General features: G+C 39.9%; 1 long non-coding RNA gene across 1 annotated transcript in view; it reads right to left on the bottom strand.

The window, feature by feature from the left end:
* The window catches only part of LOC132827365 (uncharacterized), a 52,252-nt gene extending 28,488 nt beyond the window's left edge, over positions 1-23,764 (bottom strand). Inside the window, exons 1-2 of the long non-coding RNA XR_009645989.1 lie at positions 23,726-23,764; positions 22,002-22,110 (exon numbers count right to left, since the gene is read on the bottom strand). This is a non-coding gene — a long non-coding RNA (uncharacterized LOC132827365). The remainder of the gene's footprint in view (positions 1-22,001; positions 22,111-23,725) is intronic.
* Between the last annotated feature and the right edge of the window lie 19 nt (positions 23,765-23,783).

The following is a 23,783-nucleotide window of genomic DNA, read 5'->3' as shown; positions in this document are numbered from 1 at the left end:
CTAGGAAGAGAAGATCTCTGATCCATACACGTCAGGTAGATTGAGGAGAGGGGAGTATCCTGGAAATGAATTGAAACTGTGCTGGGTGTCAGTGTTACATTTATAGATTCACACATAGTCCGAGATAGAGAGTGAGCCGTGTGTCAGTCCTACTTGCAGTGTTTATCCACTAACAACACTGACACCTGAGACTGCATTACTCAACAAGACTGTTGGCTAGCACCTTACATCACACAGGCGAGGCTGGAGATGGAATGCATTTTTAATAATTGTTTTAGCGAACTTACATCACAGTTTACCTCTCAAACGCTGTTTTTAAAAAAATCAATGCAATTAAAATAATTACACAATGAAACATTCATAGATTGATCAGAGTGCTGTTAGTAGAATAAATGCAGATTTCTTATCCAAATGCATTGAAGACAGTAACATTTTACAAAAAATTGTTTGGTGTTATAATGTACCTCTGGATGATAGTTTAATGCATGACTTGAGAAGTGCAGGTTATGAAACTATGTGTGTGCACATATATATGATATAGTCTATATATTTGTTGATCATATTTATGTATATTGTGTACATTCTATATATCCATGTTGGCGATGCCCTCCGTTCATTTGCTCAAAGGCATGAACAACTTACATGAAATATTGAACCTGCAGATCCGGAGACGCCCAACAACAGACCCAATCAAAAGAAATGAACCCAGAGCCAAACAAACAGCATGGAGGTGTCATGGTCGGTGGCACAGGCAAAACAAGAGAAGTTAAAGCAAGCTCTTAAAGGAAGAGAGAGAGGAGGAAGGGAACAGAGACTGGAGCCCAAATCATGAGGCCCGGATACCTGAAAATAAGGCCAAGGTTTCCAAAGATGATGATCTAAGAGCATGGCTCCAGGGTCGAGTGAATTTCTCGAGAATCCATATTAATGAAATAGCCAGTGATCCTTAAAGCCATTACTGTCCCTTAATTGAACAGAACTCCAGCGACTATTTTCTAGCCCTGCCCCTTTTCTCGAAGAATGAATCTTAAATTTGAAAATACCTCCACAACTGTTTGGGAGATTCATCGTTTAAACAGAATGCAATAAGCCCAGATTCTATTTTAACTTGTTATTTTAAAACAGAATTTAAACCGTCGATGAACCGGACGGAGATTAGAGGCAGAAATTTTTAATGACCACCTTGTGTACTGTATATCTGAGTTCGGATAGGTTACCTTCGAAGCGTATGTCCACCTCTAACCCAGAATAAGAGAGGATTTTCACTTTGAATGACCTTATTGAGAGTTTATTGATGGCAGTGAAATGAGGTCTGCATTTTTTCACTGTCAGACCCGGGTAAGATATGCTTGCGATCAAAGACTACAATTTGGCTTGTAAATTTATCGCACTAGAGAGAAACAATACCTGACATTATCCCCGAGGAAATACAATGCCCAGGAAGAAACCGAAACGCCAGGAAACTATTTCTGTATTGAAAAATGCACATTGACCGATTTGCAAAAAAAAAGTATCGGAGTATAGAAATGCCAGTGCTTGTGGAGATTAGTATCGATATGATCAAACTAGCCGCCAGACCAAAACGAATCGAGTTGCCTTGCTTTTCAGTAATCAGTAACTGAAGGGGCAGAAACCCTCAGATAGGTACATTTATAGAAGCAAGAAAATGTGTTCCTAAGAAAGTAAAAGCGGGAACGACCACAGTCTGCTATATAACTACCACAATAGTTGATTAAGTAATGCCAATGAAAAAGTATACTGTAAATTACGATTTGCCCAACCACAGGTTGCAAGCTCAATTTGTGGAATGCTTGTTACAACAGAAGACACAAGCTCCAAGGCTACCATAGGAGGGCAGCTAATGTCCTTTCTGCAGCATCAGCCCCAATATCAACATCAAACTCCCCAGAAATTGCTCTGGTAATCAATCATCGGTTTCAATCGCTAATGCAAAGCGAAAAATGAGCTTTATTCGGCGCCTAAATTGAACTAATTAGTGGTTTCCAGGAATAAACCAGTTGCTTTGATGTTTAAAGTTGGTGCAGTCTATAACTGAGTGAAATAAACCGGCACCACGGTCGAACCTATCAAAGTGCAAACGACTTTCAATATCGAGAAACAAATGAAAACCTTACGAGATCAAATCGCATAAGTGACTCTCGTCAGTCAATATCTGGACTTAACGGGTTATAAAGGCACCATTAGGTAATAGGGTTAGAGGAATAATGCCTTTGCAATTTAATAATGAAGCGTTCACTTTCAAGGGAATTCCACAAGCAACTCGGGAGTACTATGATGGTCTACATTCAGGTTTTTCTGGCTTGTCTGGATCCTGACTGAAATGCTGTAAAATATGACTCTTGGGATTGTATGTATTCCTGTGTGTTTGCTTCTATTTACTGATTTGTACAAAAGTGAAGTAGTGCAGATACTGGAGATCTGAAATAAAGGCAAAAAAACCTGCAGATGCTGGAATCCAAGTTACACAGGCAAGAGGCTGGAAGAACACAGCAAGACAGGCAGCATCAGGAGGTGCAGAAGTCAACATTTCGGGTGTAACCCTTCTTCAGGACTGGGGGTGGGGGTAGGGGAGCTGTAGGTAAAGAGGGTAGCAGGGGCAGGGTGGTGAAGTGAGGATAAGTGAAGACAGTTAGAGGGTACAACCTGGTTGGTTGATGGGAGGAAGGAGTGGAAGGTGGGGGAGGGACTGGGAAGGGAGTGGGGGATGGGAAGGGAGGTTATTTGAAATTGGAGAACTCATAGCTGAGTCCTCCTGCCTGTAGATTGCCCAGGCGGAAGATGAGGTGTTGTTCCTCCAATTTGCAGTTTGGTTCATTGTGGCAATGGACAATGCCAAGGATGGTCATGTTGGAAAGGGAGTGGGAAGGGGAATTAAAATAGGCAGTGACTGGGTGGTCCGATCGGCCTCTGCGGCCTGCTAAGATGCTCGGTGAACTGTTCCCTAAGTTTACATTTGGTCTCCCAGTGTAGAGAAGACCACATCAGGAGCACCTGATGCATAAACTGGGTTGGATGAGAGGCAGGTGAACCGCTGTCTAACCTGGAAGGACTGTTTGGGGCCTTAGATGGAAGTGAGAGAGATGGTGTGCCATCAGGTTTTGCATCTGTTCCCGAAGGTATCTACGGGTTCGGGGGTGGGTGGGTTGGTGGGGATGGTAGCACTAACAAAGAACTGCCGAAGAGAATGGCCCTTACAGAAGGCAGAGAGGGATGGGGAGGGGAAGATGTTCTTCATGGTTGGATCTAGTTGGAGTTGGCAGAAGTGTTTATGTTTGATGCATTGGTTGCGGAGACTGGTGGGGTGGTATGTGAGGACAAGGGATCGCTGTCTTGATTGTGTTTGAAGGGGGTTTTAGAGCAGTTGAACCTGGACTGGAGGTAGTGTGATGGAGGGCTGTCTGGATGACAGAGGGAGGAAAAGCACGTTGTTTGAAATACGTGGACATCTGAGATGCTGGCCAGTGGAATGTCTCCTCATCCTGCGGTAGAGGCGGAGGAATTGGGAGAATGGGATTGAGTTCTTGTAGGACATTGGGTGGGAGGAGACATAGTCCAGGTAGGTATGGAGTCTGTGGGTTTATAGTTAACGTCAGCCGAGAGACTGTTGTCAGGGGTGGAAATGGGGAGATCAAGGAAAGGGAGGAATGTGTCGGAGATGAACCAAGTGAATTTGAGGGCTGGATGGAATTTGTGGGCGATGTCGATGAACTGCTCCAGTAGAAATTGCTGCAGAATTGCAACAGATGTGGCAGCATCTGTGGAGAGAGAAGCAGAAGTTATACTTTCCAGCCCAGGATGTTCAACATGAAGAAGAATCACAGCGGACTGGAAACGTTAACTCATTTTACCCCGCTCCACAGACACTGTCTGACGGGTTATGAGCGTTTTTTCAGCTCTTATCTGTGTGACATTTTGTATCAGTTTTGTGAGGGATATGATATATGTTGCGAACGGTGTTGTTTTAAATGAGTCTTATAATTTCTTCCGCATTGTGTCTAAATCCGCCACACCTTCCTTTCACGACCCTGCGATAAGTGCAGACTCTGGGAACGCAGTGTTCTTCCAGTGACAAATTTAATGCAAACCCCTTGGCACGGATGCAAGTTTTACGTTCGAGCATGACTTCGAAATAATTTTGTTAACAATTTGTTTTTGGACATAATTTTCCAGTTGTTTATGCTATTCACTAGTCAGATTTTTTTGTGTGTGACTTTGTTTGGGAAAGACTTTAATTGTCAATTACAGCCCAGTAGCTTGGGAACAAGTTACAGAACTTCAGGGCCGCTTGTCTCATTTTTGAAAATGTTTCCCCATTTCACGAGATGCTGCCTTTTTCGACTCGCCTCAAACATTTCTGCCGCACTGTTGCTACAGTGGCCACACCAGGATCAGCTTGGCAGGAGAGAAATTACCTACAACAGTGAGCTCGACTCCCCAAACCAAAACCATGTTGGATTCGTACAAGAGCGACTAGGATATTTGCAGCATTTGGCAACAGAATCAACAATAGATATAGAAAGGATGTCAAAATCCAGCGTATATGGGAAACCGCTAGAAACCCAACCCACAATGTGTTGGAAATGGCGGAAGGATTCTAAAATATGCATTTAGAAAAACATTTGAACCCAAGTTTGGTTGTTTTGTTTTCCAGCATTGGAGGCTCGTGCTTTCTTTCCTCCCGTGAGGACACTTCTATCCCCACTTCCGTATTCAATGGGCTTGACATTTTCTTGTTATTTCAAGAGGGCCTTTCATCTCTCAAGACGGCCCGAAATACTTTAAAGTCTATTGAGTGTTTTGGAAGAGCAGTGATATTGAAAATGTCAGAGAGCGATTGCAGTCCTTGATTGTGACCGCTAGATGCTGCTACTCGAAGTTAGCTGTCAATGGTTCATACAAAGGTGTCCTAAAATGAACACCTTGAAAACGCCCAGTCATCTGAGCAGAATTACCGAATCCCAACAGGCGCAAAATTAGTCCAAATATACACAGGGAATAGCATGTAGACTTTTAAACATTGATAAAAAGATCACAAAAATCAACGGGAATTTCGGACATGTGAGAGAGATTGCAAATATAACGATAATGCAAACAAAAACAAAGCTAGCGGCAGTACACTTTGTTTAAAAATCGATGTTCTCTTTCGATTACCTGACTAATAAGTCTTGAGTGTAAAAGCAAGTGAGTGGAGCAGTCCAGGAATAGAAAATGCAAGACAGCATCTTTGAGTGACGACTGTTAGAATGGTTCCAGATTTTACAACCAGCTGTTATCAAACTACCTAATAGTGCAAAAACATAGACAATAGATTCAATTTCTTGAATTGACCTTGCAATCTTCAGGGTTTTGGAAGCTTCAAGCGTTTATATATATATATATATATAAAATTGATGAAACAAAACTTCAAACGATGATTTGGATTTATGGATTTACTAACGAGTCATAATACGAAACGGGATGCATAACAAAAATATAAACTCACACAGCCTAATCAATCAATCATTTATGATGAGGATCATTAAGAGGCATTTGGTAGCACATGGAATGTAGAGACACGGCGACCCTTGAGGTGATGCGGGAGTATCGGAAGTTAAATGATGAATAAATTTATTCGGCCTAATTTGCAACCCAACGGTTCAGGTGCGGAATTTTAACTTCGTCGGTTGCTAACCGGACTCTTTCAAGTGCATTAATTTTGAAAGATTTTAATATAGGCATGTGGCCAACAGAAGAATTCTTGCTTGAGTTCACACATTATTGACAGACACTAACATATCAGCCATAATTGAATGGCGGAGCAGAGTCGATGGGCTGAATGGCCTAATTTTTGCTCCTGTGTCTTATGGTCTTAAATTTCGGAGAAATACCTTAAATCGCTCTTTTTATTATTTATATTTTCCGCATTCTTCTGCCATACTTTACATGTAAGTCCAAGCATAATCATTCTTCATAACTACTATAATCCGTTGTAAACTGTGGACTAATGACGTGGCGCTTCTCTGAACAATATCACTACAGCCACATCTGATCGTGTGTTGTGTTGGTTCATTACTGTGAACACAACATGCGGTCAGTTCAGCACATACCTGTCACCTGTCGTACGTCAACAAAGGGCCCGTGTTGTAAACTTTGCATTTAGAGTTGCAGTCAAATAAATTGCGAACTACTGCATAAATATTGCAATTTGGTCAAGTTTATGGGAAAAGATTTGCAATCCAAGCAATTAATAAACTGAGATTTAGCTACGTGTCTTCCCTTGATAGATTAAAGATACCGCACGTACGGACACTGGCCGTATAATTCCTGTCTGCATTTTTGAGTGAAGGCTAATTAATTTTGTAAGGTGCATTAATTAAGTGGATCCAATCGCGTAGCAGTCCAACTATATCAGAAATATTTCTGGGTTGAGAGTTTACCCCGGGATATATAGTATTTGGTGAGTATTTCCAGAAGCACAGGATAATTATCGTGCTAACAGTAGTACCCTAGGGGTCAGAATACAATTTCCAAACCTTGATTTTATCAACTTTTTTTGTAGTTCTGGAGTTTTATGTGCACACTGTTCGTTTTCGCGCATGGTAGTTTTGATTTGAATTACATCGGAACCGAAAACGGATAAAGTCTACCCGCTTTGACAACTTTCAGATCAAGTGGTATGAACAGGAGTATGTGTTGTAAGCCCTTGTTCAATTGAGCGCGATTTGTACGTCTCTACTAGACAGAAAGCAGGATCACATGAAAACATTCGTAATGCGCTTCACAAAGCATTAACTTTCTGACACCAAACCCTGATTGAAAAAGTGAAGGTATCACACTTCTTTTCTCCAGGCTCTTCTATTATTGTACAAATGAGTAAACTTCTAACCACCCCCCACCCCCCCCCCCCCCCCCCCCCCCCCCCAACGTCAAAGCAGCCCACCCTTGGGAAAATCATCTTCGGGCTACAGTATTACTCCGGGGAGAAAGTGAACTTTTGACCCCATACCTGAAATATTTCACTTTTCACGTTGAGTAATCTGTTGGTGCTTGTTTGTACGGCTCACCGTTGTTACGGATTCACTCCAGATCATGGATACAACGTCCTCGATGTGTATATTTAAATCACCCGCCAGCAAGTCAATGAACTTTACGATGGAGGGGTCATTTGTTGAGATGACTCCCGAGGTTTTGCCTCGGGGGGAGAAACACATTCGGGAAGGATTCCTTGGTTTTGTATTTGTTGCAGTAGCAACATTAGCAATTGCGCGACAAATTACGCTCAAAGAAGTACTCGATCGACATATTTAGCATGTGGTCACATCCAACTGCAGAAAAATCCACTCCTTTTCCAACGACTGATCTTACATTGAAACTTGCAAGAGCTGTCTGGTGCTACACTGTTTCGGACCTAGATTTCCGCCTTAATTTTTAAGCACAATGGCAATGGATCTTAACTCGGAGAGAGGCGGCAATGTCACTGTTGTATTTAGACACCCTTACGCTGCTAATAGGTGCTCACCGTAAGATAAGGATTCCATCACCACCCCGGTACAGTAATGAAGTGCTTGACTCAATTGTACAGCAACCTGTGAATCCCAAAACCCACATTCCCACTGATGGCTTGGAGGTGTCATCGTTTTAAGGATATGTGTAATTATTGAAATCTGAAATCTCTGGTTTCAAGTTTAGTTGCTTGCAAAAGTGCAAGGATCCAGATAATGGCGGCCATCCAAGTGCAGGTTTCCGGCTGACCCTGTGCCTGCTGAAGTCACCAGAGGTGCTATTCGGTTTCCTGTCAAAACACTGGAGCCGTGATTTGACACAGTTTCGTATTTTGCCACAGTTTGCTCATTCCAGCTCCTCTCTTCCACACCCGCCTCTGCCCTCCCACCCCCAACCCCCGCAAATTCACAGCCATCCAGGTCTGTCTGGCAGCAACTCGAATTTTTGCCAAGTTTGCGGGGGCCGACCAGCATCATGTTTCACACAAGTACCCATCAGTCATATCGCTAAAGCATGACGGACACAGAGGGGGCACAGTGTGGCAGTGGGAGGAGGGGGGGGGGGGAAGGTATTACATGACTAAGAAACTCCCAGCAGTTGGTGCTGTCGGCTGCAACTCATTCGATGTGCGAATGTGTGACCTCTGTTTTCCATCCCTGTAGTGGATGATCAAAAGTGACTGATGTGACCCCGAGTCTACGTTTCCCCTCTTGCTCTAACACTGCCCTCGGTGAGGCTGCTCACGGGAGGGGCAGGTTTAACATGAAACAACCAGTGCACTTGGGCTCACTGCAGTCAACTTTGGAGATCCTGCCTGTGCATTTCTTTGTGTGTGTTTGATCAACGAATGTCTTATTCAATGATTAAAGAGTGTCGATGTATCAGCAGTTATAAGCAAGCATGTCATTGTACATTGGAGGAAAGGCACGCGTGTCTTTGATAGTTAACAGAAACAACATTCACAGCAAATGACAACTCAAATACACAATCAGAAGCATGTCTTCGATTGTTGAAAGCATGTTGTGCAGAATTGGCTTTGAAAGGAATGCGCACTAATGTACATATCTGTTAAAATATGCGGTCTTATTGATCAATAAAGTGATATGCAACTTTGCAACAGTTGGCTCCCTGAAAAACTAGATGGAAGCCAATTAATCAATGTAATCGTGGCATCTGATTGCATGGTTGGTCACCTCTCTGATATTCTATTCCCATCCCCGATGACTGGAACATGATTAATATTCACCCAGAGGTTTCTGCTTCTACGGAGCACCGCCAGTTGTTATAGAAACAAATCATACATTTGCGATCCGGGGATCAATTTGCAGGAGGGGTTACAAACTGATCATAATCGGGTTCTGCAGTCTGACAATGTGAACGACAACTGGCTAAAAAAAAACCCTGATATAACGTGACCACTGCCTTCGCAGTGACCAGCCGCGGAATGTGCCTGCGTGAGATGATAGCGAATGCCAAAGTCAAATCCCCAAGCGCAAAATCCATGGCAAGCACGTTTCCATCTTTCAGCTCGTGCTTAATGTGACAACAATCCCAGGACCATCCGTTCTTAAATTACAGCATTGACTGGAACTTCTGTTTCCCGCAGAAATAGTAGGAAGTGTGTGTAATGCATGGGACCAGTGTACGCTCCTGCGTCACATTCACTGTGCACCTTCCTGGAATACAGGGAGGGGAGCGGAGCCCATGGTGGGACTTCAGATCCAATATTTTTCAATACTACTGAAACAGGAGGCTGTAGAGACATCACACAAATAGGATATCCGAACCAATTTGCTGGTTAATAATTGATTGGGGAACAGGGACATTTTGGAGCCAGGAGTTTCTGGCTTGAAACGCTGTACGCAGACAATTACGCGACATCCAAAGCAGTGAAATTCCTTTCGCTCCTTATGCTGACCCACCACTCCCTCCCACCTTCTGTGACTCTAGTCCGCCCCGCTTTGTCTTATAGCAGACAGAAGGGGAAAGCGACGGGAGAGGTGACGAAGGTCAAGCAACTCAATGCTGTCGCCTCCGTACCCATTAAATCTGTGCATGGCTTAACAGTGATCTGAATGCTGAGCAGATATCTCGATGACAGAGGGAACATGTGATTACTCAAAGCAAGTGCATGCCTACAGTACAGGTCTAGAATTTGTTTAAACCTGTGAAACTTGACATGTGCACAAGATTCCGAGGAAGGATCACGGGATTTGAAACGTTAACTCTCCCTTTCTCTCTACAGATGCTCCCGGACTTGCTGCGTTTTTCCAGCACTGTTACGTTTTCGTATAGTCGCCTGCCCAGAGTTCAGTTGCTATCTTCATGGTACACATAAATGCATGCTAATACACGTCACTTTCTAACCTAGTATTCGTTAAGGACGAGGTATTATTCATGATTTGGAGGTGCCGGTGTTGGACTGGGGTGTACAAAATTAAAAATCACACAACACCAGGTTATAGTCCATCAGGTTTATTCCTTTTCGAGTCGAGTAGAGGGGTCGGGTCTGAAACGTTTTTTTTAACGTATTCTTTTTTCATTCAACAACGTGCCACTGAAAGATGTCTGGCTGTGGCCATCCGTGCAATACAAGAAAATTGGCTTGGAAGTGCAAAACGTTGAACTACACATAACGAGGAATGTGATACTTTCAGGTTACAAAAGTCGACTGGTTGCTCTGCAGTGCGGACCTTTGCCAATGTTGCTTCGAGTGGACGCAGTGCGCCAGGAGCTGAAGCCAACGGCTGCTTTGGCAAAATATGCTCTCGAATAATTCTAAGCATGATGTTGCGTGCTGAATGACGCTAATGATTATGGTTGGTTACAATTGGAAAGACCGTTAGTTGGAATATCGCCTAGAATAAACAGACGTGGAGTTTCATTTTTCTCGACCCAAGTTCTAAGCACCCATATCCCGTGTGTCTGTGGGCGGAGGGGTGGGCAATTATGTGCGTGGTTTTGGGGTGGGGAGGTCTTTGGGTTTTGAAGATATGTTTCACTCCCAGGTCAAGCTTATTACAAATCAAAAGGAAATGATCTTCCTATTTGCTGCTCAGGAGAAATTAGCCTTGCCAGGCAGTCATTACCCGGCGCATTTCCAATCAGCGGCATTCACGTTCAGTTCTGTGCTTTCTTTGTTCCCGCTCAGTTCCATGGTGGAGGTGTATTTCCAGCTGAGAAGGGTCTATTTCCTTCTGTAATTTTCCTAGTTGAGTTTACATCCTGCTTGGATACTTTGCGGGAGATAGGCTAAACATGTGCTTGGGATGGGTCTGCTTTTTGGATTGTGGAGCTCAGTATGGTGACCCGCATAATTCACACATGAATATTGCAGTGACCTGTTTACCGTCGACTCTTCCGGGACGCTGCGCAGCATGCGGCATTAGCATATGGCATGTGCAGAACAAGTACAATTGTATGTTCACTGATTTCAAAGAGGAAACCGCAAATGATGAAAGAGACACAAATTATTGATCAAAATATGGAACTCGAATTTTTACTCCTGGCTTTTCTCCAGTCAAGTTTTCTAAGCGATTTTAGTGAGGATTGGTCTGTCCTTTTACAGGCAAAGCATTGAAACAAACGTAAAAAGATATAATACTACCAAAACAAAAATGAAATGCTCACGCCTACTAAATAATAAACTTCAAAGCTTCTCTATAACAATGTTCCCTCACAACTACATGTAGGATTTATTCGTCAGTTGTGCTCTTTACACATCTGAGTTATTTATGTACAAGGAACAAAACAATATGCTCTCCTGAGCTTTGATTTTCCTATAAGGCACTGAAATCATTATGCTAGTTAATAAGTTTTTGATTAAATGGTTCTAATTTGTTCTGTCTTTTGGAATTGCCTTATCATGTTCCAAACTGCGGAGACTTGTGTGCAGATCCCTCCCACACATTACCCCAAATAAAAGTCACTTTATCTCGCGAAACAGTGTGAAGCGTGTGTCCACTAGCACACTGGCATTCTCTTATCTTTACAGCAACTGTCTCTCCCAAGTATCCTTACCCGGCGTGCGAAAAGAGGGGGAAGCATTTAAAGAGATAAATCCTTTTTTACAAAAAATATGCAGGTTTTTTTTGGTTCGTCATCTTCCCAATTTTTGAAATAGCATTAACCCAACTCATGATTATGTGGAATCAGCTGTCTTTTTAAAGACATAAACACCCTTTATCTTCCTCGAAATAACTTGTAGGAACATGTCCTGAACATTTGGTAAGACATAAATAAACCCCGTTTCGGAAGTGAAAAAAATGTCCAGAAATACAACATTTGATCTCAAACAAAATACAACAATAGTTTTTTGCCCCAATTCTTCCCATGGACCTGCTCTAGGATCTAGATGCCTGAACATTAAATGAGACTAGGGCGCCTTATGGCTTGGGACAAAAAGTACAACACATGCATATTCCATTGAAAACTAGCAGTACATTGCATTGCATTGCAGTACATGTTAAAATATGGATTTTCTTGCCGCTAGGAATGAAATAAACCCAATCATTTAACTCCTGAGCAATTAATCATTTCTGATTGTTATGAAAATTCAGAAACTTCAAAACTGTCTCCATGAAATTGACAGCGCTGTCAGCTTTGACACATTCGGTCTGACTGCAACGTTTCGAGCAACTTTCACCTAGTCTTGTTGTCAGTGCAAGTACATGCATAATAAATGTCGCAAGAGGCTTCTCGATTGCTGGATCACCACTGAATAGATTGTGGCTGAGGAGTTATGTTTTAGATTCAGGTACAATCTCTACTTGCAGGGTAACTATGCATTAAGATTTGCAATTATTCTGGGAAACAATAGTGGAATTTTCAAAATCCAACAATATAAACAGACTGAAACAGCTGAACACTTACATCATTCCTGCTATTAAAAAACAAAGTAGACGATTAGCAGCGGGCTACATTTTTTTTTGGAGATTGCCACGAATGTGATCATTTTCATGAGCTTTGACATTCTTGTTTTCTGTGTTACAGATCTTGTTTGCGAGAGTGGTGCAATTAAATGCATTGTATTGCTAGAGGACGAGAACTCCATCCGGACCGCAGCAACAGCGGTTCCTCTTAAAGCTGCCTCCACACTTTTTAAGCATTCAAACGCTGAACATAGTTGTCTTTCTTTATTTTAAAGAAAAGCTAGAGTTTAATATTTAGTGAGTCAAAATGGAGCCAGAATGTAAAAAGCAACAAATGGTTGTTGCAGCGAAATAGTAAGTTTGAACTTGTACATTTCTTTGCCAATGAAAGGTGCATCGCTGTAAATCTGTCTGGGCTTCTCTGGATTTTTGGAACGTCGGGGATTTAATTAAATTGTATTACTTTAAATTTTTGTAATAATTAACACTTTGAAGAATCGCTTATCATTGCGGAAGTATCAACTCAATTCACTTCTAAATTTTGTTGCAAAGATTTAGCAATGCTTAATTTTAACGTGTTTTGAATTGTCTATTGACTGATTAATTAAAATGGAGATAAGATGTCAAATAAGATAGATCCAGACGTACTGCGTTCCTAGATTAAAGTAAAAGCATAGTTTACGGCCATGGTACGATCGTTAATTATTTCATCGACATGCCTGTAATATGCTGAAAATATTACTCACATTTCATTTAGAAATGAACGTTTGCATGAAAATAACTATAACAATGTCAATTCAAGTTTAATTCTATTTAGGAGTCAGAACGTGGAATTAAAAGTAGAATTTTTTGAAAGAATGGTAGAGAATTGGAAATAATAACAAATCTTGCCACTTGTAGTCGATCAATAAATTCTAAACCACTTTTTTTGGTGCAAATATCAGACAATGCAAGTGGAAATCGCAAAATGATATCTGTTCAGCTGTTTGGTTTGCATGAATATTCTCTCTTACATGCAGACGCAGAGTTACCACGCACATTAAATTAACCTGTAATGTGGTTTGTTTTCACAATCGGTGATGAGTCGTCCTTTTATAATTGAACATTTTTTCAAGAAGAATTAGTTATTGTTAAATTGTGACTTGCCTATGTTTTACCAGTTAATACATTCATTGACATTCAACACAGGATGACTCAAACTAAAAAAAACATGACCAAAGTGCAATTTGCTTCTGTATTTTTCATCTGTTCGTGAAGACTGAGCTTTTAGTGGCCTACAATCAGACACGTGCTGATGGTCCTGTATTAAATACCCTGACCTCAGCAGTGGTCAATCAACTGACATATTTATTTTCTTAGTTAGAATGAAATAACACCCGACCCAATATTTCTTTTAAAAAGGTATTAATACAACAAAGTTCCAAAGAATGTTTCATTTTGCTCCTGGGAATACTAACATTTAGCTTGACATGGGTGTGGAAGTTTTGTAAAATGAACTTTGAGAAAGCTGAACAAAACTTGAAGCATTGCTTAACTGATTGGTTCAAAGTCGAAGACGTAAAATATATGTCACAATAGGAGTTGCTGATGACTTGAAAACTAACAATAATATTATAATTCCGGAGGAGTAAATTAAAGGAGTAAGTTAAATCCGTTGGTACAATATTGAAGGAAATGTTTATGAAGTATAGTCAGATAAATATAAAGTCCTTCATGGGATTAGACCAGTCTGGCTGGGCCTGACACAAATTTCTGATGGAGGACAGCGTTGGGATGTCAGATAGTGTTTCCTTAAAATGTTTAATTGACGATGACAGTGGCGTATTAGTTTATCGAGCCTCTTCAGTGCTTACTGATCCAGAACGGTTTGGTCTGGCTTAATGGAATCATTAGGCTACCTGTGTGTGAATACGGTGGCTGAGTGGCCTGGCTCCACTTTGACCAATATGATGAATGTTTTCAACAGCCCTATAGGATGGCAACAGGCCTTGCGAGATGGGAGTGTGTTCGCCGTTCACTGCAGATGCGACGAGTTGGAAAAGAAGGGCTTGCAGTTGAACAGGATTCCTTTGGCGTCTGGTTAATATCTGTCACTGAAATGTCTATTGGGTGGGACATTTGGGTGATTGTGTAAGGGTTATTTGTTTGGGGTAACTTTAACATTGATCATTAATGGTGCTGTCAAGCCAAACTCCTTTTTATGACAATAGTAGTTTAGTTACACCCCTTCAGCAATCAAGTTCTGTAACAAGGAAGCAACAATTATGATACTTATTTAAAAATAAATATTTATCTTCACTGCTGTGGTTTCTGGTGATAAAACGATACGTATGTTATTAGATTGTTTACATCGTCTCGTTCATTAAGGTTACAAAGTAAGCCTGATGAGTCCCAGACAGACTGGCACCAGTGGTCATCTCTGTAGGCAATAGGCCTGTCAGTCTAAGCCATAGGACAGGTGTAAATCTCATTGACATTCCACATTTCTACCCTGTGTCCTTACCTGAAGCTAAACTCATTTATTACTTGGAACAAAATCAACTATATTTCTTTTAACACGCTGGTCACATGTAACACCCAGCTTCCAGCGCGATGATGAAGTCCAGATTCGTGTTAATGAAGTTGCTGCCAGTATGTTAAAGGCAACATTGCCGAGTGCTCCATTTATACAGGCTGTAACGCGGGTTCAGCAACAGGTTTGTCTAGAGTTGTCAGGCAATAAAATAAACCGGTATTATTCCTGCTTCAGTGTTTAACATGAAATTTCGTTCTATTTTTGCTGTTTCTTTTTTAAAATAGCCTTGAGTAAGTCATACATGGAAGAAAAACTTGAGTACAGCAAAACTAACATTTGTGTGCTTTCAAAACTTGGCAGTCCTCCCTGAAAGAGTTAATTCCATAAAGTACTTGGAATTAGTGGACCCTTTAAGAGATTTCATCCAACATACCGACCTGTTTCCTCCTTTTTTTACAGCGCAGCATCATCGCGCTGAAATAAACTAAATACCCAATTAAAGAGCTCCGTACTTTATTTTATTTGATAATGATACTGCTGGAGGTTTCATATTATTGTTGGATTGGAACCCAAGCAGTGGCCCCAAAAGTACTAACCCTCAAGAAAAAAGAAACTCGTTTGAACTTTAGATTCTGCCAATTTCATTTTAATTTCTAGCATTTAAACATTTGTCTGCATGGTTACAATTACCTACACAACATAACTATCGAATGAGACGGTGTTGCAAGGCTATTCATTACTCCAAATTCTCGAAGTAATGTGCCATTAATATAATAGTGATCTATTTTCTCCTCTATAAATTCTCCATTAGTTAATTCTTGTTAACTCGTTTCTAAATTCCTTTCACTGGATTTTAAAAAGAACACAGTTTTTTCACTTAAAATCCTCGCATTTTTGTCTTCTTTATATGCACTCTTCCCATCAACTCTTAACACAAACAGGCTGTTCAAAAACAGTGATCCCATTTGGTACATCAAAAAGTGGAAGAATAATTTGTTAGTGTATGAACTAGTGTCCTTCGTGTTAGCTAAACCGGTGTCTTTTTTTGTGTCGCCCGAATTCTTCCCCGCCTCAGTCCTCTATGCCTACTGACCGCACCCTTTCCCCCCGCCCCCAAAACATCCACATAAACACACGGCGTTAGATGTAGAACTGGAACTGGCCCGTCTCACGTGTACTGTTTAGCTGAAACTTCTCAGAACACATCCGCATTTTCTGGAGCCATTGTGTGGTGTAACAGTGAAAGAATCGCTGTTTCGGTGCATCGCAGGCATTGCATTACTAACAAGGGTCTAATTAGAGCTAGGAGATAAACACTTCACTTTTATAAGGGCGGCAAGTCCTCAAATATGTAAAAAAAAACTACAACAGCAATATAATTGAAAACATTGCTGGAAGTTCAATATCAGAAATCCTTTTTTAAAAAAGAGGTTATATGCAATAAAAGTTTTTTTAAAAAGTTACGTGCACTCTGAGCTGCAAGAATAACTATTACCATGGGTCCAAGCACCGAGTGCCCATGTTGATTATGAATTGTTCCCAAAGATGTGCTCAGACATGAGATAATGAGGGCTGTGATCGCCCAGATCCCTTTACCTTTTCCCAGGATTGAAGCTGTCGCCAAGGCACAAAACGACAGTGTAACAGTGCACCACGCTACTCACATCCAATTTGTTCTGTACAAAAGCTGATCTCTAAATCCGCACTAACAAAGCGGTACTCGGAGACAAATCATATAATGTTCAATTTTATTCATTTTCGACTAATTAACTGGAATCCCACCTTTTCTCATACAGTGTCCAATTAATTTGCAATGTATGTCAGAGGTCGTTAGACTTTCAGTGAACCTTGGTTAAGATTTTGTCTTTCTCTCTACATTGATCTTATTAAGGCATTTCGTCTTCGTGCAAAAGGTCGGGGGATTTTTTTTACTGCTCTGGTCTTTAACTTGAAGCGTTGATAATAGGATTCGTGTCTGGGCTCAAAGTTTAAAGCGATGTCGTTGTTGTTTGGAGGGTAGGTCAAAATACAGCGCTGTGGAGTAATGCATCGGCCGGATAATATTCGGGCCGACCAAACAACTCTTATTTGTAGAAAATCTAATTAACACGTGGATAATTTAGATTGAGCCTTGCAAATATGAAATCTAACATGCGCGAAATGCCTTATAAACACAAATTGCTAATGGAGTTAATTAGCATAAATGTACAGTCGTACACACTTTGAAGCCGGATTTGCTTTGAATAATGTGTTACTCTAATTAAGCTAGGGACTGAGAGCTCGCCCCTATTGTACGTACCAGTGATGACAGCTACATGAGAGTACCAAACTAACTATTCGTGGCTGCAGAATGACGCAGAAAGTAATCTACAAACTTTAACAGAAACACAAACTACCATTTGGATGTTCTGTCAGTAAGAGAAAAATTGCACCAGTTGAAATAAGAATGAACCTCAGTCGCTTTTAAAATAAATCTGATCAAGTTGGATGTAACAAAATAAAATCGATTTTTACTGACAATATCGATTTCAGCTCGCTGCCCTATGACCTTTGGATTGATTTGGTCTAACCCGGTGCGAACGTAAAAGAGGTCAGTCTCTGAACTTTGTTTGTTATCCAAAAAGGGAAGCACCCAAAAGAAAGGCATGCCAGGACTAAAGAAATGGCCAACGCTTTAATCAGTGGAAACGACCTGAGTCGAACCATAGCCAAATTTGAGGATTTTCTTTGAAGGTCTATTCTGACAGAATTCCAAATTGTAAAATTCATGCAGGTATTCATTAGCATGTTATAATTTAAGATATTGAGATTACCAGCCTCCATTTTAACAGTTCAATTGGAACAGTTGAAAACTATATTAATCAGTTTGATTGACGTCCATACATCATCAGCGCAACTAAATAGCTGCATGGAAATTATAGTCACACTGGCAAAGGGCGAACCTACAACAGTGAAACTGAACTTCGGATGAACTTTTTGCATTAAATGGCCTATTGCATGAAGCTGAAACTCGGAGAAGGTACAGCATGCTTGATACAAGGAGAATTCACAAGACAGTGGCTGGAGGAGAAAGTTGATTTATGCTTCCTAATGCGCTTGACAATTTGATTTTGAAAAATAAACTAACATAATCATAACATTCCACAGCTGAATTGTGCACAACATTTCGTTGATGAGAATGACGGTTCTTCCAGAGAAAAGAAGGCAACAGAAGAGGTCAAACTTGCCCATACATTGTTAAATCTTGAGCTGAAAAAGCAGACGCAACCCAAAGACAGCGCCATCAAGCGAGAGATAGCTGCTATTTCTCATGGGAACAATTTAGCCTACGGTGGCTAGAGAGGCACCGCAGGGCGTTTTAGGGCCGTTACAACCAGAGATATGTACATTTTCGACAGCTACTTTATAGTCAACGTGTCCGAACCAGTTTAGCCATATTTCTATATGATGATCGTTTAATGCTATGTTTTGTATATATGCATAATGAGATATACTATTATAAAATTGACCGGCTGATACTTCCATTTCTTTAAACATTAAGGTCCAATTGCCTCAGCATTCAAATATGACAATTACATGATTTGTTCCCTCTACAACTAGCACAATTAAATTCATGGCCTTAATTGATTTTACCTGTACTTCTTCCACGTAAGAAGAATGCTGTTGTACATGTCACAGATCTAAACGATCGATATTTACACCTGCGGAGTGATGATGGACCTAAGTACATTGCAATTAACTGAATTGTAAATCTTTTCCTTATGTTTTAAAAAACACGAGGTTCATCTGTCTTTAATAAATTCTAACAACACGCCCTGCTGCACACGATGTGGCAGGCACCGACCTGTTTTTTTAAAGCACAATTTGCGCACAGCCGTTTTTGTCAGTATGAGAGGGCGGTAGATATAAGCAAACAAAGTAAAAGTTTTCGTATATTCCAAACTTGCTTCTGGTGGAAACGGGCGTGCCAATATTTAAAGTAACATTTCCCAAAAGAACTCTTTGAAAATGACCATTACATAACATTATCTGCCTTTGATAACAGCCGAAGCACTCGTAGGTGCATCTTTCTAAAAAATTTAACTCTACCATGAAAGAGTAATGCTACTACTGCAAATAGTTCCGCAGGTCACCGTTAGAGTTTATAACCTTTTAAAAAAAATCGCACTTCTATGTTCGGCACGCGAGCTAATTTGTTCTGGGTATCAGCAGTTAATGGTCACTGAAGGTACATAAACGTTACCTTCGGCTGTTTATGTGAAGTGCCTGAACCCTGACTTGCTCTGTCAACGGTCGGTTCTGTTTCTCGAGATTAATTTGTACAAAATTTGCTCATTTACTTTAATATTTTCAACAAGCACGTGAAATGATGCCTTATTTATGATCTCCGTTTCATATCATTCTGATCTGCATTATTTGGTGGACTCAAAATTATTTTAAAAGTATATTTCACTTCAATTTGCAGTAACTGACAAACAGCATATCAGTCAGGAGAAAGTGAGGACTGCAGATGCTGGAGATCAGAGCTGAAAAATGTGTTGCTGGAAAAGCGCAGCAGGTCAGGCAGCATCAAAGGAGCAGGAAAATCGACTTTTCGGGCATAAGCCCTTCCTGGAGAAGGGCTTATGCCCAAAACGTCGATTCTCTGGCTCCTTTGATGCTGCCTGACCTGCTGCGCTTTTCCAGCAACACATTTTTCAGCATACCAGTCAGCAATGGACAACAATGTGATGCACCTATTCCTGCTTAGTTCTAGATCTGCAACAGGTTTTGAACAGCACAATCTATCACACCGACAAAAGCAGAAACGTTCTAACTTAAGCAATCAGATAACACTTTACTATTGGTCTCTGATTTTTACTGGTTTTAAAATGTCCTTTCATTCTGAATATCAATCTTTGGTTGCATTTGTAAAGAATGTGCACCAAGGCTTTCAATTAACACGCAAAATGGTCCGAAATGAAGTAGTGACTGAAATTGATTCATAAATCAGTTATCTAAACAGTTAACCTTGGTGTACACCACAACATTACTGCCGCCATTAAAAAAAACTCAAATTTTAATAATGAATTTCTTCCTGCAAGTTTTGTTTTATAAATTTTACTGATATGCCAATTTAAGTTTTCAAGCATTTTGTTTCAGAGTAAACATATTTATTAAACTCAGTATTATGAACACTAAAAATTGCACAATCTAAAGCATCCATTTCTTATTTTAGTGGTATTCTGAAAATGGATGCAATTTTCATGTTAAAAATGTGATTTACATGTATACAAAATAAATCATACAACTTTTATTGTTTAAAAATCCAAAACTGTGGATAATTCAATCTTTAATACTTTTAAAAAAATGTTCTGGCTCAATTTTATCTTTACGGATCATGTGAGTGCATTATTTTTCTATGGCAGTGCAATTGTTCTGCCTCAGTTTCATAACTAAAAATATGTTCTCCTTTGCTGTTTGGTTGGTTGATTTTGCTGTTGCTGATCAACTAATAGGAAATGTCACCCTTAACCACCCCATAGGTATTTCAGTAATCCAATGCTGTGATAGAATTTTATCCCCAGGACATGAGAAAGTATAAAAAGAACTTACCCATGAGTCAAAACTTTAAAAAGATAGACATATAGATGAATAAATAGATAGACAGATAGATAGACACTTTAATTTAGTTATATTATCTAAAAAGTAAGGTACCAAAGCTGCTTTAAATATATCCATTTGACATTAGACTTCCAAGTCTACAAAGTTCATGTATTTCTTAAATAAATTTTATTTCATTACAGTTTATGTGCAGCAAATATTAACTTTGATCAGCACAATTCATAGCATTTTATTAACTGTTTTTGCCTCCATATTGAAGAATGTGTACAGTGGAATACATGCATGTCAAAATCACTTGGACCTAACCAGCAAGATTTTAAGTTGTTCACTATACAAACATTCAGTTGAAATTGATTAAAAAATTTCTTAATGGTGAGACTTTTACTGGGGCTTAATTCTTTTAATTTTTTTTAAAAAGGAGGTGCTGGTTGATTCAAATATAAAATAGGTGTGCTTTTTGTGCAATAGAATAATACTGCAAATATGAGCTACATGAAAGATCATCCATTGATGCTCATGGTTAGAGCATGGTTACTAAGCTCTTTCTGAAAGAAGATGGGTCAGATGTGAATATGTGGTCAACTTGTTTAAAATCAGTGCCAAGAATGTCATATATCAAAATCATGATTACCTGGTATCTAGAGAGGAAAAACAAATATCCGAGCTCAAAAGGTGGCTGCTGTTTTAAGAAATGGCAATGCAGATACGTAGAGCAATCTAATACAATATATATTGTGTGAGTGTGTGTGTCTTGGGGGGGGGGGGGGAGTTGGAGATTGTGGAGTACATCAATTATTTGTATTTACAGACATGCAACAGTCATGATGAGATTAATCTTTCAGCATTGATGATGCATAATTGCTGAAGGTTTCAAGAAAAGCTACAAGAACTACTGCAGGTGACTGCAAAATTCTGGAAAATATCTTTAAATGTTGTCTGCAAACTATATACTGTACAATGGGATTGGAAGACTAGAATTTAACTACAATTACTCTTCACAAAGTGTTATGCTCACTCATTACTTAAATGAAATTAACAATTTCAAATCAGTCAGTTTAAGAAGCACATATTTATTTGTAGGAAATCTCCAGCAGTAACTGCTGTTATTCTCACTTCCGCTAAAAATAAATCTAAACGTCTCCAATGAAGACACTATGCATTGATTGCCTGAAACCTATACCACATCTGCTTAAAATTTTCTTAGGGCAAAAAGAAATCACCAATAATTGCTGTCAATTCTCAACGACCAAATGTCTGCAAAGCCACGTGTACTTTGGGCTTGTAATAACGCACATAAGCACTAAAGCCCTAGTAAATTTATGAAGGTTTATTTAATTATTTCATATCTGAGTTTCTCTTCTCGGAAACAGTATAATAACAAATTACAATATTCCTGGCACTTACCTTCAACAACTATCTGAAAATTTCAGCTCAGGCTGACTGGCACAACTATAAAACACAATATGATGGTAAAATGTGATGCATGTACACAGAGATATAAAAGTCACCTTGCAGTTTCATGTGGTGTGGGCTGTCAGACTCGATCTGCAAGAAGTGCATCACCAGTAATGTTGCCGGCAGTCCTTAATATACACGTTCATTCTTTGTACGGTGTTCCTGAAGCAAATAACAAAGAAAGCATTGATACAGTAGTTAGCTACCTAGAATAAGTTACCCACGGAAACTCCAATTAGTTTAATTTCCACAAGAAAAAATATTTTCGACTGACATCTCATTGCGAAGTCCAAATCATTATTTGGTTAAAAATGTAATTAGAACTGTTAGTCTTAGATAAATGGAAGTTGGTCATTATCCGAAGACTACTTAGCTATTTGCTAGAAACATGTTCCTAAATGAAAATTGACAAACGGATGACCACATATAACGCGTGGAGTTCTGTGAATAGTATAAACCGGCTGGCGCCAATGGTGGGTCTACAGCCTAAAAATAATGCCGTCTGGAAGGACATAACTTTTGACGATCAACACAAAATTCATCCTACGGCACTAAAAGAGTTGATCGATAAGTGTAGTACCTGTCAAGAGAACAGCCCCGGGACCACAAGCTTTATTTACTTGCTTCGTTTTATTATGAATCTGAATAGACACCAATTATAAAAGTTAAAGCTAAATTAATGAACTTTGTCATGGAGTGCTATCTTTATATGTGAGGAACACAGATGAAGGAAGCCATTATAGTGCAATTTCAGAACCATTTTAAAAATCTTAATATTTGGAAAGAATGATGTGCTCACAAGCACAATTAGGGGAGCTATTTTGATAAGGCGAACGAATGGGGAAAAGGGTAGCAAGTTTGTGAAAAAGACAGATGAAAGGAGTGAAGGCAAAAAGTGGAGTGGGATAGAAAAAAAAATCAAATTTCAAGGCCAAATCTGAGGTGTATGCAAACTACAATCTACGATCACTGCACCTTCCCAATACAGCAAGGCACCATTTGAAAGTGCTGCTAGCAGTTACAGTCATTGTCTACACTTGACAGAAGAATATAAACTATGTGTATTTAAAAGTATTGTTCTTTCCGATGGTAAACTGAGGGAATATCCACAATAAATTACTACTGACAGTTGCCACAATGTAGTATAAACATGTATTTTGATTATATCGTTTAGTTGCCTTGCACCACGATTTCCGATACTAGAAGATTACATGGTGCGCACACACATTGATTAGATCTACCCATCTGGTTGATAGATCATCCGTTTCACACAACTTTACAATACATGCCGAAATACCTAAACTGTTACGTGTGGACCCATTCATATTTTAATATTTGGATCATTGTATTGCAATTCTTTCAGCCATGGATTGGTTAAAGATCAGATCTGGACGTTGCTTTCTTGCGGCTGGTCGTTTTTAGAATGAAATAGGTACGAGACCACAAAATTAGACGAGGATTTAATCACACTTTCGGTTAATTTGGAAATGGTTCGCGAATGTGGCTGAACGTTCAGGAAGGACGAAGCATATAATCGGCACTAGCTGGACCTCACACATGCGAAGAGAATACAGTATTTACACGAAACTTGCCAATGTAAACGTGCCCGCCTCTTTCAGATAAACAGTAATCAACAAACCTCTATCATTTCGAGCTACAACTCTCTCTGCTTATAGCTAATGATATGAGGTGTGTGGTTGAAGAGCCACTACAGAATCGCTCGGTACTGGCGCAAATGCTTTCAAAGCCATTTTAATTTTCACATCAGTGCACTTACTAGGTTTTAAAGTTCTGACGGCTAACAAGTAGCTTGCGGTATTGGCGAATGTTTAACT

The sequence above is a fragment of the Hemiscyllium ocellatum genome, chromosome 24 (genome assembly GCF_020745735.1).
Source record: "Hemiscyllium ocellatum isolate sHemOce1 chromosome 24, sHemOce1.pat.X.cur, whole genome shotgun sequence".
Lineage (NCBI taxonomy): Eukaryota > Metazoa > Chordata > Chondrichthyes > Orectolobiformes > Hemiscylliidae > Hemiscyllium > Hemiscyllium ocellatum.
Note: the sequence above shows the minus strand (reverse complement) of the source record. Positions and strands in the feature narration are given on the sequence as shown.